The following is a 13,616-nucleotide window of genomic DNA, read 5'->3' as shown; positions in this document are numbered from 1 at the left end:
CTTCTTTACCTAGATCGGTTAGACGAGACTCGTCAACTAGCCTCTCTAGTCATTGAAGCACAGAAGAAGAGAGTGAAAACTCACTTCGACCAGGTTGTCAGTCCTCATTCTTTCATTGAAGGAGACCTATTCCTGCTCTATGATGAAGCGAATAATAAGCTGGGGGCAGACAAATTCAAGCCTATGTGGCATGGGCCTTACATTGTGAAACATGTTTTGCAAAAAAGGGGCCTATGAGCTTATTGATTATGAAGGAAATCCTCTATATAAGCCCCAAAACGAGCTTTATCTGAAGAAATATTATTTCGTGCATCTAATTTGTACATACGTGTGTTTTCAGCATGTGTGATTTTAGTATGTGTTTGCATATATGGCTTGGTGTGTAGGCATAATTGCCGCTTATTGTGTCTTTTTACTTCTTTTGCAGATGTCTGCTACACCTTACGTTGGTTTCGATGATGGTGCCTACCGTAGTACCCGGAACCTTTCCTCTACAGCATGGGTGATCTATGATCCTCACGGTGAATTAATATACCTTCAAGGCATTTGTCTAGGTTGTACCACAAACAATGTCGCTGAATATAGCGCTATCATTGAATTACTGATCGAGGCTGTTAACCTCGATATTCGTGCATTGGTTGTGAATTTCGATTCTCAACTTGTTGCCCACCAACTTAACGGTCGTTATTCCATCAGAGATCATCGGATTTTAAGGTTGTATTTATATGTTAAATTGTTGGAAAGAAATTTTGATTTTATTACATATCAACATATTCCAAGACGATTAAACACATTAACTGATGCTATAGCAAATCATGTATTAGGTAGACATTTACGCAACATGTAATCAAACATTATATAGAAGCATTTAGACACAATAATGAACCATAAATAACACATATATATATCATGTGGTGCACCGAGGTGCTAAAAAATAAGTGTGTATGTCAAAAATAGAGTTTGTGTCCAATACATCCGAGACACATGTCTCTCCAAAAATTAGCAAAAAGTAACGCCTAGGTATCTACTGTGGTGGGTTCTGCTCTCTATATTAGACCACTACTCGTGCAACTCATCTAAAGAGCCTATGCACACTAGGTGTCACTCCGACTATTTGTCTCTGTTACTCTACTGGGACCTCCTTGATCCCCCTATAGTACGAGATCCCGTCAGTCAAGCCCTCAAGGTTACGGGCTATCTCCTCCTCTGCATTGCCACCAGGGTGAACCAGGGCCAACTCTCTATTGCCCGGTTGGTCCCTCCATGCCTCAGGAGCTAGTCCTATCAGCCTCTATGGTCCCACATCTACAAGTAACATAAGAGACATCGTTAAGACATATGCATGATAAAATCCAAAAACATTATAAAAAACAAAACAAATAGTGTGGTGTTTCGATCAAGTGTTTTACCTCCCTCATCCCACTGCTCGCCAGCTGGAAGCAACATGTCGAGGTCTCTGCGGAAATCTGTGCTTGCATATAGCCAATCCTCGACTCTAACCTTCTGGGGGTCTAGCCATTCTCGGAACAGCATCCCCCATGATACTGGTCAACCGCCACCCCCTCATGGCATAACATGTGCCCAGCGAGTGGTGCTGGTCTCCCATGGCCCAGGCCTTTATAAGTCCATATCCTACAGCTGAAGAGATGGCACCCGCTCTAGCATGAGCAGGATCACGATAGATCTATATCTGAATTGTTTTGTCTGCCCTCGTCGGCACTTCGTAAGCTACCTCCTAATGTTAATGGCCACTGCTTTGGCTCAGTTATACATGGTCGAGTTAAGGCAATCAAGAGCTAGTTGGAGGTGACTCTTTGTTGCCTCGTTTTGGGCTTGAGAGCCCACCGTTCTTGTCACCATGAATAATACGAAGAAAAGAGTCAAATATTCGACTGTTGGGATCTGTAATTTCCCGCTAGTAGCTGATTGGTATGCCCCTGGGCACACCTGTGCTATCAACATATATAGTGCCTCGTCGGCAACTCATTGACCCTCTAAGATTGGCCTCTCTCCACGACAAGACAACTCAGTCAAAAAATATATGTCCGTAGCATCAAATTCAATATCTTTGCCCCAGATGACGAACTTCTCGTCCGTCGGGTTCCATGAGCGGATTAACAGCTCTAGCAAGTCAGGCTGCGCTCGAAGATGTGGAGTGAGGAAGAATTTCAGCAATCCACACTCAAGTAGGGCTCTCCTGCACCCAAGATCATTAAATGCTTGTTCGTTGTTAATATCATGGGTTCTCTCCTACCACACGAATGCCATGTTGCCCTATGTAAAAGGAAAAAATGACTAGAACCCTTTTCATAAGATTAAATGCATGAATTATGAAAAATTTAAACTTTACAGTGTTGTCACGGCTAGTTTCAAACAGCAGCGACGACTCGAGGTCAGACGTTCATTTTTCTGTGATCGTCGCAAGAGTACATCTATCTCTCACAATGATCTCGATGGTGGTACATGTTACCATGTTTGGTCGTCGCTAGCCCGAGCGGATCTTCCGCAATGACTAAGAGGTGGATTTGGATTTTAAAATCCACCCAAAAACCACCCACCCAACATCAAATTGAATGAAAAAACCATTGAAATGCAGTGCAAAGGGAAGATTACTTACTTGGTAGGAGCCTCAGGCAAGATCGTTGATCATTGGTGCCGAAATAGAGCTCAGAACTTTGCTCATGTTTGCACACCAAAACACCAAAGGTAAAAACTCACAAGGTAAATGTAAAATGAAATTACCATACCCTCATTTTTATAGTGTTTTTCCAAAAATTAAAATTTTACACTATAGAGTTTAGGGTTTTTCCATTTATTTTGAGTTTTGATTAGGGTTTTGAGTTTTTAACCTAATTTCCACATATATGATGTATTTATGTCAAATGGATCTTATGATGTGGTGTTTTTGTGCAGAAACAGAGATGGCAGGTACATGTCATGATCCGTATACACTTGGTCCATATTTTTCAAAAGTCCTCTTTAAGCTCTTTTTTGACTTAAAAGACGAAAAGATTGTCGAGTTTTCCCTTTTGACTTGTTAAATGGAATAAAAGGTGGTCCACTTTGAGCTCTTTTCTGACCATATAAACATGAAAATATCGTCGGACTTTCGTCATTTCAAGTTTGATACTAGTTACAAAACCACGTGTCTTCGATTGCTTTTCTACTTTTTTGGATCGAGACCATTAATTAAAAAAAGAACTCCTTGATTGTAATGGTCAAGCGGTTCTCTTGAGTATTATTTTATACTTCTTTGGGCTCTTGGGACACAAATTTACGAAAAAGGACCCCCCTGGAGTTTTCTTTCTGTGTCTTTTTCAAACTCTCTAAACATGAAAAAGACTTCGAGTTTTCCCTATGTCAGACTCGTTAAACCCTGATGACATTGGACTCGTCACCATGATGAGACTCGAACTTCTCCTCCCTAGGGCTCGTTAAAATATCACTATGTTGGATTCGTTCGAAGGACGAACTTACATTACAAGCATATGCCATCCCCTTCAATCTTGTTTTCAAAAATAATTGGGGTACTCGCCAGCAATGGTGAAGGAAAATTTGGAAGTCATCATTAGTTACCTGTGGCAGCTAGTCACTCTTAAAAATTGACACTTTTGCTTCTTGTCGGCTTGGGATATCCATACATCATCATTTGGCCTTCTGGGGTTTTGGGTTTCCATTTTACCTCATTCCATTTGATCTATGTTTTCTCCATCAAGCCTTCGATCCCTTGATACCAAAATGCTACCACATTCTGGAGTCGTGTTGTCAATATGTTCAAGAGTATAATCCTTCTACAGTTCACACCCTTACCTCCTCCTTTGGTACTCTGTTTCACCATCTACCACTTGTTCCTTATCTCGTGTCATTGGTGAGGGAAACATTATTTCCCTCCTACGATGGATCGTCTCCTGTTGACGCCAGCTCATTATCTGGGAGATTGGTCTAGAGATCCCCTTCGGTACCTTAGAGATTACATCCCTCAATGGTAAGTTCTTCGCACCTGACGATAGACTTTCATCATTGGTCTTCGATTCGGTGATTCCACGAGTGTTCGACTTCAGCTCATTTTTCGCACTTAGTGGATTGTACTGGACAGTACCTTGAGAGCCATTGGCATTATTGGTGGTTTCTCTTGTGCTTGTTAATGGTTTTCATCATTGGTCAGTAATCAAGCGACTTTCTTTCATGCTCAACCTCAGCACATCTGTTCGCATGCTAGAATTTGTACTATGACCGGTTGGGTTTCAAGACTCTGAAATAAGATTACATGTGTTTGGGCTGCATGGATTGGTTCGTGATTACATACATGACTCTTTGATGGATGGCTGCGACCACACCTGAGTCTTCATGGATGGATACGACCATACCTTTCATCATTATCATGGTCTTGTCAACTTGGTGGCTGCATCCATACCACAGACCAAGTTTCATATGTCTTTTAGATGGTTGCGCCCATGCCTAGACTACATGTATTTCACTATCAGAGATATCAGTTCTACTTGCCCTTGCAAGATCTTCGAGGCAGTATTCCAGTTCAAACAGTTTCGTAAATAATTTCACCCCTCCCACTCTCTCGGGCTTCATGCTTTAGGGGGCATCTGTTACACAGTAATTTGTCACTGTCCTCATCTCAGTCCCTCTACTATGTCATGTATCAAATAAACATGTTCATATCTTCCCACAAATGTAAGAAGATTAAGCAATTGCTATCTAATGCTACAATTTCACCCTCATTCCCTAAGTTTCTGCCTCGTTGTGAGTAAACCCTTAATATACACGATGGTCCCCTACTATAAACGATCTCATCATGACCCTGTTGCAGGTGTACATCTGTTTGTCCCGATGGTCGGATTTCAAGGCCCAGCACGAGGCTATTAGCTATTTATTGCGACAATTGGTCTCCATGCATTACCTCCTTGTGATGCAATCATGGAGACTTAGTTTACGGCTAACGACGATCTAGATTGGGCGAATTTGTTCCAACAGTCGGCCTTCTGGATGTCTCTAGACCTGGTTGTTGGGTAAGTTTGGGTCACCCTTCCCCCTCTGGGATGGTATTTCCATCTTTTGTGCTACCTTCCTTGAAGGTAAGCTCCCTCTCCCTCATTTCATGGAGACTCCTTCTCCTATAAAATCACTCACTATTGCTATGATTTGGTAGTTCTTTTGGTTGGATAATGCTGCTAGTGCTTTTAAGTTTGTTAGGTAGCTTTGGTGTGAGTGTGACAAGAGTGGGATTGCTAATAGTTTGTAACAGGTTGTGGAGTACCCCCTTAAATTTGTATTGTGAGTGAGAGAGACATATTTTTTGTTTGGGAGACCTATCCTTGAGTGTGAATTCTTGAAGAAACATACTATTTGGACCCTTCGAGAAGGTTTACAATGTCAAGACTTGGTTGTAAGCTTTGCTCTTGATTCATTATTAATACAATCAATGCTGATTTCCTATATCTTGTATGTAATTTAATTGATAGCTCATGATTTCTTGACTTTATGAGTAAATAGATCATTTTTGTTCTCGATTATGTGCTCTGTTTTTTTCTCGTGGTGTTTCAGGTTGATTTCTCGTTAAGGAGAAGGAAACAGAAGCTGGAGCAGTGCAATGGAACATCATCAACCATCCATTTGAGGTAAGCCTCCAACAATGACTATTTAAGGGAATCAATTGTTGTTTTGTCTTTGCTATGACTAGACCCACTGTAGGGCTAGAGAGGTTGCCTCTATCCACAGAGGGAACACCTTCCTACTTCATAGAACCCAAATCCATCTTCACCAACTTTATGGGTAGATCATTCATTGGAATATGGTACTTACTCCGATCGTTTTTCACATATATTTTCTACTTATGAAGGAATTGTCAAATCAATGATGATGGAAGAAGAACCATGGGAATGTTATCATCATCACTCCCATCTTCCAGATCACATAGAAGATTTTTCAAATGAACTTAATCACCCTTAGTTGTTGATTTCCTTTCGAATTGTATTTTCATAGATACAGTAGATTCTAAGCGAAACTTGTCAAACATTGAAGAAACAATTTCTATCAATATTTCAACCAAACCTAACATTATAGAAAACTTTCACGTTGGAAAATCTTGTTCTCCATCAGAACTTGATATTTACCATGCTCTCTTTTGTGAATTCAGAGTTATATTTGCATGGTCATATGAGGAGATGCCAAGAATTGACTCTAGTATAGTTGAACATGAAATTAAAATGTATCCTGATGTCAAATCAATACGACAGCACCTTGGTCCTATTCATCCAAAGAAGATTGCTTCCATTAAAATAGAAATTGAAAGAATTTTGCATGCTAGTTTCATATACCTTGTTCCTCTTACTGATTGGGTTCCCAATATTGTTCCTATCACGAAGAAACAAGGGACAATACAAGTGTGTGTCAATTATAGGGATGTTAATCAGGCTTGTCCAAAAGACAATTATCCCACTCCTTTTATCGACCAAATTATTGATGAATGTTTTGGATGTGAAATATTCTCATTCATAGATGGTTTTTGCGGCTATAATTAGATCAATATCTTCCCAAAGGACAAATCTAAAACTGCTTTTATTTGTCCATGGGGTACATTTGCTTACAGGAAACTCCCTTTCATGTTGAAGAATGCAAGGGAAATATTTCAGAGGGCGATGAATTATGCCTTCCATGACATCAAACATATTGTTCAACCATACCTTGACAATTTACCTGCTCATTCACGAAAGCAGACTGATCACCATCGGCATTTGACAGCTATATTTTTACAGTGTCAACACTACAAAATATGACTCAATCCACACAAATGTGTGTTTGGTGTTGGTTCTAGCCATTTTCTTGGATTCATAATGTCCGAGGAAGGAATTCGACTTGACCCACTTAAGGTTTAGGCAATTCTTGACTTGCCTTCACCTTCCAATCTATTACAGTTACAGAGACTCCAAGGGAAGGCTAACTTTCTGAGGAGGTTCATTCCCAATTATGCTGAAATGGCTAAAGGATTTACTCTCTTATTGAAAAAGGGGATACCCTTTCATTGGGATCAGCTAGCGCAAGCTTCCTTTGATGCTCGTAAAGATATCTAGATTAGAGCATCATTAATGTATTCCCTGAATTATCAGAACAACTACTTTCTATATCTTGCTGCTATAGATACAACCATTCGAATAGTTTTAGTCCAAGAAGAAGATGGGGTTGAAAATCTGATATATTATTTGAGCCACAATCTCAATGATACAGAAGTTAAGTACTCTCACGTCGAAAAGTTAGCTCTGGCTGTTATTGAAGTTGTATAGATATTTCGCCACTATATCATGTTCCGGAAGACCACTATCATTTCAGATTGCAACCATATGACATATATTTTGTCACATCAATTTATGAGGGGAAAATACTCAAAATGGATCGTCATTTTGCAGGAATTTTATTTGGAGTTCAACAAATCCAAATCAAATAAATCTCTAGTTTTTGCTGAGTTTCTTTGCGATCTTCCCTCGAATACCATTGATTCAACATCAGAACCATCAATTCTGGATGAGTCTCTGTTACACTAAAATTTGTCACCATGACTATTTGCAGTTAGTATGGCTCCATCAACTGTCATACTATCCTCCTTGGCAAGCCTCATACCTTTGCTCTCCATGTCAAACTCCAAGAAAGAGAGAAAGTCATTAAAAATCTATATATCTCTGGGTACGCAGTTTCTCTTAGCCTTACCTGCGTGTACGCACTCCAAGTTCACAATACCTGCGTACTTGTACACTCTGTATGTAAAGCAATAGGTGCGTACTCCTGTAAAAGTCAAAAGGCGCAAGTTTCACTCCAAAAAAGTTACTTGTGGTCATTTCTAGAGCCTTCTAGAAGCTTGTTTGATGTGTATGAAGCGCCTCCAGATGGTTCATGTATCCCTACCAAAGAGGAACTTATCCCATAAAGAGGGGATCTATCCCATCCAAAGAGGGGCTTATCCCATTGATGGTGGACCTGAATAACTTCTTCTAGAGCACTATAAATACAGGCATTGGGGCAAAGGGAGGGAGGTTGAAAGCTGAACATTCCTAAGGGTAGATGCTTCTGGAATTAGGACTCCCTTGTAAAGCTTGAGAGGAGAGATTCCCATCCTTTCCTAGCCTTATTTGGGAGTGGGTGAGCGGATCAAAGTAAAGGAAAACTCTTGCTAGATCCTAGGAGGGACTTGCACAACACCAAGGCTCAGGTTGTAATGGTTCCTTTTGTTACCTTTTAATGCAAATGAACTTATTTTTCTCAACAGATTGTTATTCATGGTTTGTTTCATATACTCCTTGGTTTGTATGATGGATATGTATTGTTTTATGAGTTTATCAGGTGCTATTTAATCTTTTGGCTTGTTAGTGAATGCAGGTTTTGAAGAGAAGGAGGAGCTCATCCGGATCGGCGAGGCTGGACTACTACAAAGCGTTGGACTAAAGGTATGTTAAAGATCCCCTGATTACTTGTATTTGTAATGCATGTTTAGAGAAAGGTAGCTTTATTTGTCTTGTTTGTCACTAGAAAGCTTTTGCTTCTAGGGAGGTCAGTTGTGTCCGCACTAACGACTCTTTCCGCATGACAAAATGGCGACTCCGCTGGGGAATCCATTGATGTGAATGTTTTTTCCTTTGTATGAACTTTTGATCTGAGAAAAGTTATTTGTTTTCTGGTTTTTGGCTGTCTGATTGTGTGTTTGGGTGGGCTAGCTTAGGGTTAAATTAGATTTTAGTTTTTCTTTGTTTTGCTAGAAGTACGCAACCTCTGAGTGTAGCATAGTGCGTACTTGTATGCACTATCGCTTTGTGCACAGAGCGTACCCGCACCTGTGCAAACAGGTCGCCTGCGTACCCCTGTCAAAACTAAGAAAATTTCATTTTCCTTCTTTTTTGCCTTTTACTTTTTGTTTTTAAATTATTTTTCTGCCCAGATCCACTAGTTTTTTGCCATAAATCTTCACCTAAGCTTGTTTCGTCAGTGTCAAGGGTTTTAGTGAAATTCATAGGGATTTTGCCTTAGGGTTTGATTTTTAACTGGTCCTGTAGTGACTTTGGCGTTAGAGGTTGTCAAACTTTGGATCTCCTTGGTTTTGTTCAGTCCTCTTAGGAGTCGGGCCTGTCATAGAATTCACCCTTGTGAGAGACCTACCTTTGTGTCTTCTCTTTGCGAATCTCGAAAAGTTTGTCGGTTGAACTTTGAATTTTATTCTTGAGAAAAGAACAAAAAGATTTCGATTTTTGTTTTTGACTAGTTTTTGGTTCTGCATTAACTAGTCCTTAGTTACATTTTGACTGAGTAAAACATCCAGGAATCATCTTTAGTAAGCTTTTGACTCGTTAGATTTACTTTTAGGTGCTTTTCTCTTAGATTTGATTTTGAGTGGAATTGAGTTGATTTGATTGCCATAGCTTTTTTAACTTTGATTTTTGTTAAAGTAAGTTTTACATGCTTTATTAATTAGGAAAAAATACAAAAATATCTTTTGAAGGAAAGTTTGCTTTGGTAGCATTTGTGTCTTTGAAAGAAAAAGGAATTTTCATGAAGTGAATAGTGGTCATGTGTTGTATGTTTTGAAAAGATAAAGAGTTTGTTTCTTTGTTTTTCATTGCCAAGAAAGTTGTCTTTATTTCGAATTTGCATTCTCCAACTCTCTTAGCTAGGGAATTCATTGAAAAGGAAAAATTAGTGTAAATCATCCTAAGTGCATCTTTTTAGTGGATTTCGGTCGAGTCTACACACCATCAGTTTCATCTCCACTACCTTTTGTCTTAAAGAAAAACCATAAAATTAACGCTTAAAGTAAAATCAACTTAGTAACTTTTATTTACTAGGGCTCTGAAACACCAATATAGATCAGGCTAGTGTCTTGGAGTAGGAGAGTAATTAACTCTCCAAGACAGCAAAACAAAACAAGTAGCTCATCTTGTGGTAGGATAAATCCAATTGTTTCATTTGTACTCTGGGAAAGCTACTCTTAAAGGAGAAGCATGAGCTCGTGTTCGAACCAGTGAGGGGATCAATCCTCCCTCATTGGGAACGACGCCAGACATGCACGTATTACAAACAGTAAACCTCGGAATAACCATTGTCGAGGAGCCAGGGGTCACTTGTCAGTAAACCTTGGATTATTGTCGAGGAGCCGGCAAGGGGATTGAGCTTGATACTCTGCCCTTGCGTGCTGTCGGAGTGTAGACTGTTCCCCTAGGTGCATTTGTTGTTGTTGGTAACCTTAGTGACCATTATCTTTAGGATTCTACCGAGGTGACGGTGGAGGGAAGATCCCACTGTACCTGGAGCAGACATCGGCTAGACTCACTTGGATTTTCCGGGGGGTTCACTTCACTCGAGACGGTTAAAGTGGAGGAACTTGTGCCGGTCTATTCATTAAGCAGGTTGCCGGGGTAACTGTTCCGCCCACCACTTCTGTACTGAATTCAACGATGTTGGGTTTCATCTCCAACTAGTGTTTTCGGTCCGAAAGGCTACTGTTTGTGCATGGTTTGACACCCTAGATTCTTTAGGCGTGTGATTCAAATTTGTTTGGTTCTTTAGAGACTTTAGGTGGTTTGATTTGAGATTTTACTTTGTTTGCGTGTGCAGTAGTTAAAAGTTTTTAACTGTGGCTGAATTACCGAGACAGTCCCGTAGACTTCGGGGCAAGTCTCCTGAGATTGTTACCATGGCCGATTTGTTGAGGAAGTCCCATAGATTGCGGGGCGAACCTCCTGAAGAGGTCCCGAGTCATTACGAAGGTTTAAAGGTCCTTGTAACTCCTAGTGGCAGCAAAGTAGGTTCACCTGAAGAAGGAGAATCTTCGTTGGTAGTCCATCCAGATTACCAAGGTCTAGGAATAGGTTATAATCCCGAAGCTGTTGCAGTTTCCAAGCTTGCTGGTAGTTTTTCATCTACTAGTGATATAGGCGAAGAACCTGAAGTATCTGAACCTGTTACTCCAACTTCTAGTGCACCTAATTCACCTAGGGTAGAAAGAGTCATCACCGAAAATCTTCCTGCTGGTTTGATAGCTATTGAAGAACTTTCTCCAGAGGAAGAATTAGGCATATCTATCCTTGAAGATCAACCTAATATTGATCTAAGGGAGCGTGAATCTATCTTTTACAGTCCTCCTAGAAGTACTACATGGTACCTTTCGTTAACCAATTATTTAGACAACTCAGGGATAAGTTTTTCTCCACCTCGAACTCCTTTTCCACCTAGAGGTATTTATACTCCTGTAAATATGTTTGGTCAGTCATCCGTGTTCACTCAATCTCCTGAATCTTTCTTGTACGGCGGTCCTTCTGTTCCCTCCGGGTATCAGTCACTTTCTGGTATTTTTGCGGGAGCATCTCCTCAACCCATTGAACATGGGTTATTCCCTGGAAACAATGGTAATAAACCGTTGGGTGTAGGGGACATTTACATGATGTCAGGTTCAGTTCCCAGTCCTCAACCTCAAGGTGGCCAATTACCGCCTGGGGGGCAGCCTCAATTAACGCCTGGGGGGCAACCTCAAGGTACACAAATTGCGTCTGGGGGGCAACCTCAAGGACAGTATGTATCCATAGTACAATACATTCCTCAAGGTCAACCCCAGCCTCAATATGTACCCCAGGGTCAACCTCAGTATCAATATTTACCTCAAGGGTATCAACCTCAAGGTCAAGGTCAACCCCAGTATCAGTATTTACCTCAAGGTTATCAACCTCAAGGTCAATACTTGAGTCAAGGTTATCAACCACCTCAAGGTCAATCATATGTTCAAGGTACGGGAACTGTACCTTTCAGTTATCAATCCTATCCTCAATCCGGTTATGGATCTCAATATCCTCAACCTGTCATGGGTCAATACCCCGGAATGAACATAGTGTGGGATCCATCGCAAGTTCAACAGGTATTGCAGCCAAGTATACAGTTGTCATCTCAAGCTGGACAACCTTTAGTTGCTGGTCCATCCCAGCAACCACTCCAGTCTAATGTTCAAACTTCTGTAACTTCGGTAGTTACTCAGCCGCCAATTTCACCTAGTACTCCATCTCAAACGGCTGCTACAACTACTCCATCTGCTCCTTCCACCACACTTGCTTCTAGAGTATCGACAGCTCCGGTTTCTACTGTCTCTGCAACTACTCCTTAGACATCTATACCCTTTTCTGGATCTACGATTCAAACTACAGTTCAGATGCCTGTAGGACAACCTGGTTTAAGTACGGTTGTCACTAGTCAACCACAATTCACTTATCAACCATACCAGGGACAGTACCAATACGGGCCTGCTGTCCAACAGCCGGTTTACTAGTATCAACTGTATCCTGGGTACACTTATCAACAACCTTAGCAACCCCAGTACGGTCCGGTTAATCCTGGTTTTCCAGGAGGATATAATAGCTCGAATTCGATTCCTATTCCAGGTTATCCTGGATATCCTCTTCCTGGGACTGGTCTTGTGACCCCGAGTTTTAGGGATCCTAATCGGCAATTACCGTTTATCGCAACTTTGGATTTACCAGACTTGTCACGCCTAACGAACGATCCAATACAATATCTTCCGTTCTGGCCGCCAATGCCAAATAAGTTGCCCAGTAATATACCCAAGTTCGAAGGTAAGTCTGGAGAGGATCCGTCCAATCATGTGATGACTTACCACCTCTGGTGTGCTTCAAATTCTATCTCGGATGATTCGATCCGCTTACATCTTTTCCAACGTACGCTCATTGGTCTCGCGGCCAAGTGGTACATTGAGTTACCACGGGCCTCTTTTTACAATTTTAGCCAGTTAGCTACCTCGTTCCTAACTCATTTTCAGTTGTCGGTCAGATATGATAATGGAACGAAGCTACTAACTTCACTAAAACAGTCGACGTCCACTTATATTTCCGATCATATACATGAATGGAGACGTCGACGGCGATTAGTGAAAGTTTTTATTCAGGACCAAATCTTAGCTGAATGGTTTGTTAAATCATTATTACCGAAGATTACTGAAGATGTAGCTAAGGCCGGAGTAGTTACTGAAGAGCAAGTAATTGCTCAAGCGCAATACCTTGACTTAGTTTACACTCAGTCAGGTACGTTACATGAAAAGATCCCAGATCTTCCAAAGTCAAATCAAATCGTTGCTGCTCCTTCGGGATCTCATGCTGCTGATGGCATGATCGGTTCGGTAAATACTAAAAGCAAGAAGAAATCTTCAAAGAATTCTTCGCCCATTATAACCTTACCAGATTCCCAGACAGGAGAGTCTTCTCCTGAAATTTCCGCCGATATTCACGCTGTAGAATCATCTACGGCTAAATCAAAAAACAGTGGGAAAAAGAAGGGTAAGAAGAAGGGTAAAGCAGAGAAGACTCCAAAGGAGAAAACAGAAAAGTCGGAAACCAATGAAGAAAAGCGCAAACCTCGATATCCTTGTCTTATTTGTGAAGAGGATCATTTTACAAGAGATTGCCCCCATTGGGCTGAGGTTGTGAAAATTGTCAAAGGTTCCTCAACTCCTCCTGTTTTGAAAGATCCATTTCCAAAGCAGGAGAGTAAGATGATAGGTTCTTCCTCGAGTGCCACTGAAGAACCCATATTGATGATGTCTCATGTAAGGATTGCGACTCGATCTC

Source organism: Pinus tabuliformis, chromosome 1_2 (assembly GCF_031772625.1).
Source record: "Pinus tabuliformis cultivar Carrire ecotype Pingquan chromosome 1_2, CPIR1, whole genome shotgun sequence".
NCBI lineage: Eukaryota > Viridiplantae > Streptophyta > Pinopsida > Pinales > Pinaceae > Pinus > Pinus tabuliformis.
The sequence above is the reverse complement of the archived record's forward strand: the minus strand, read 5'-3'. Positions refer to the sequence as shown.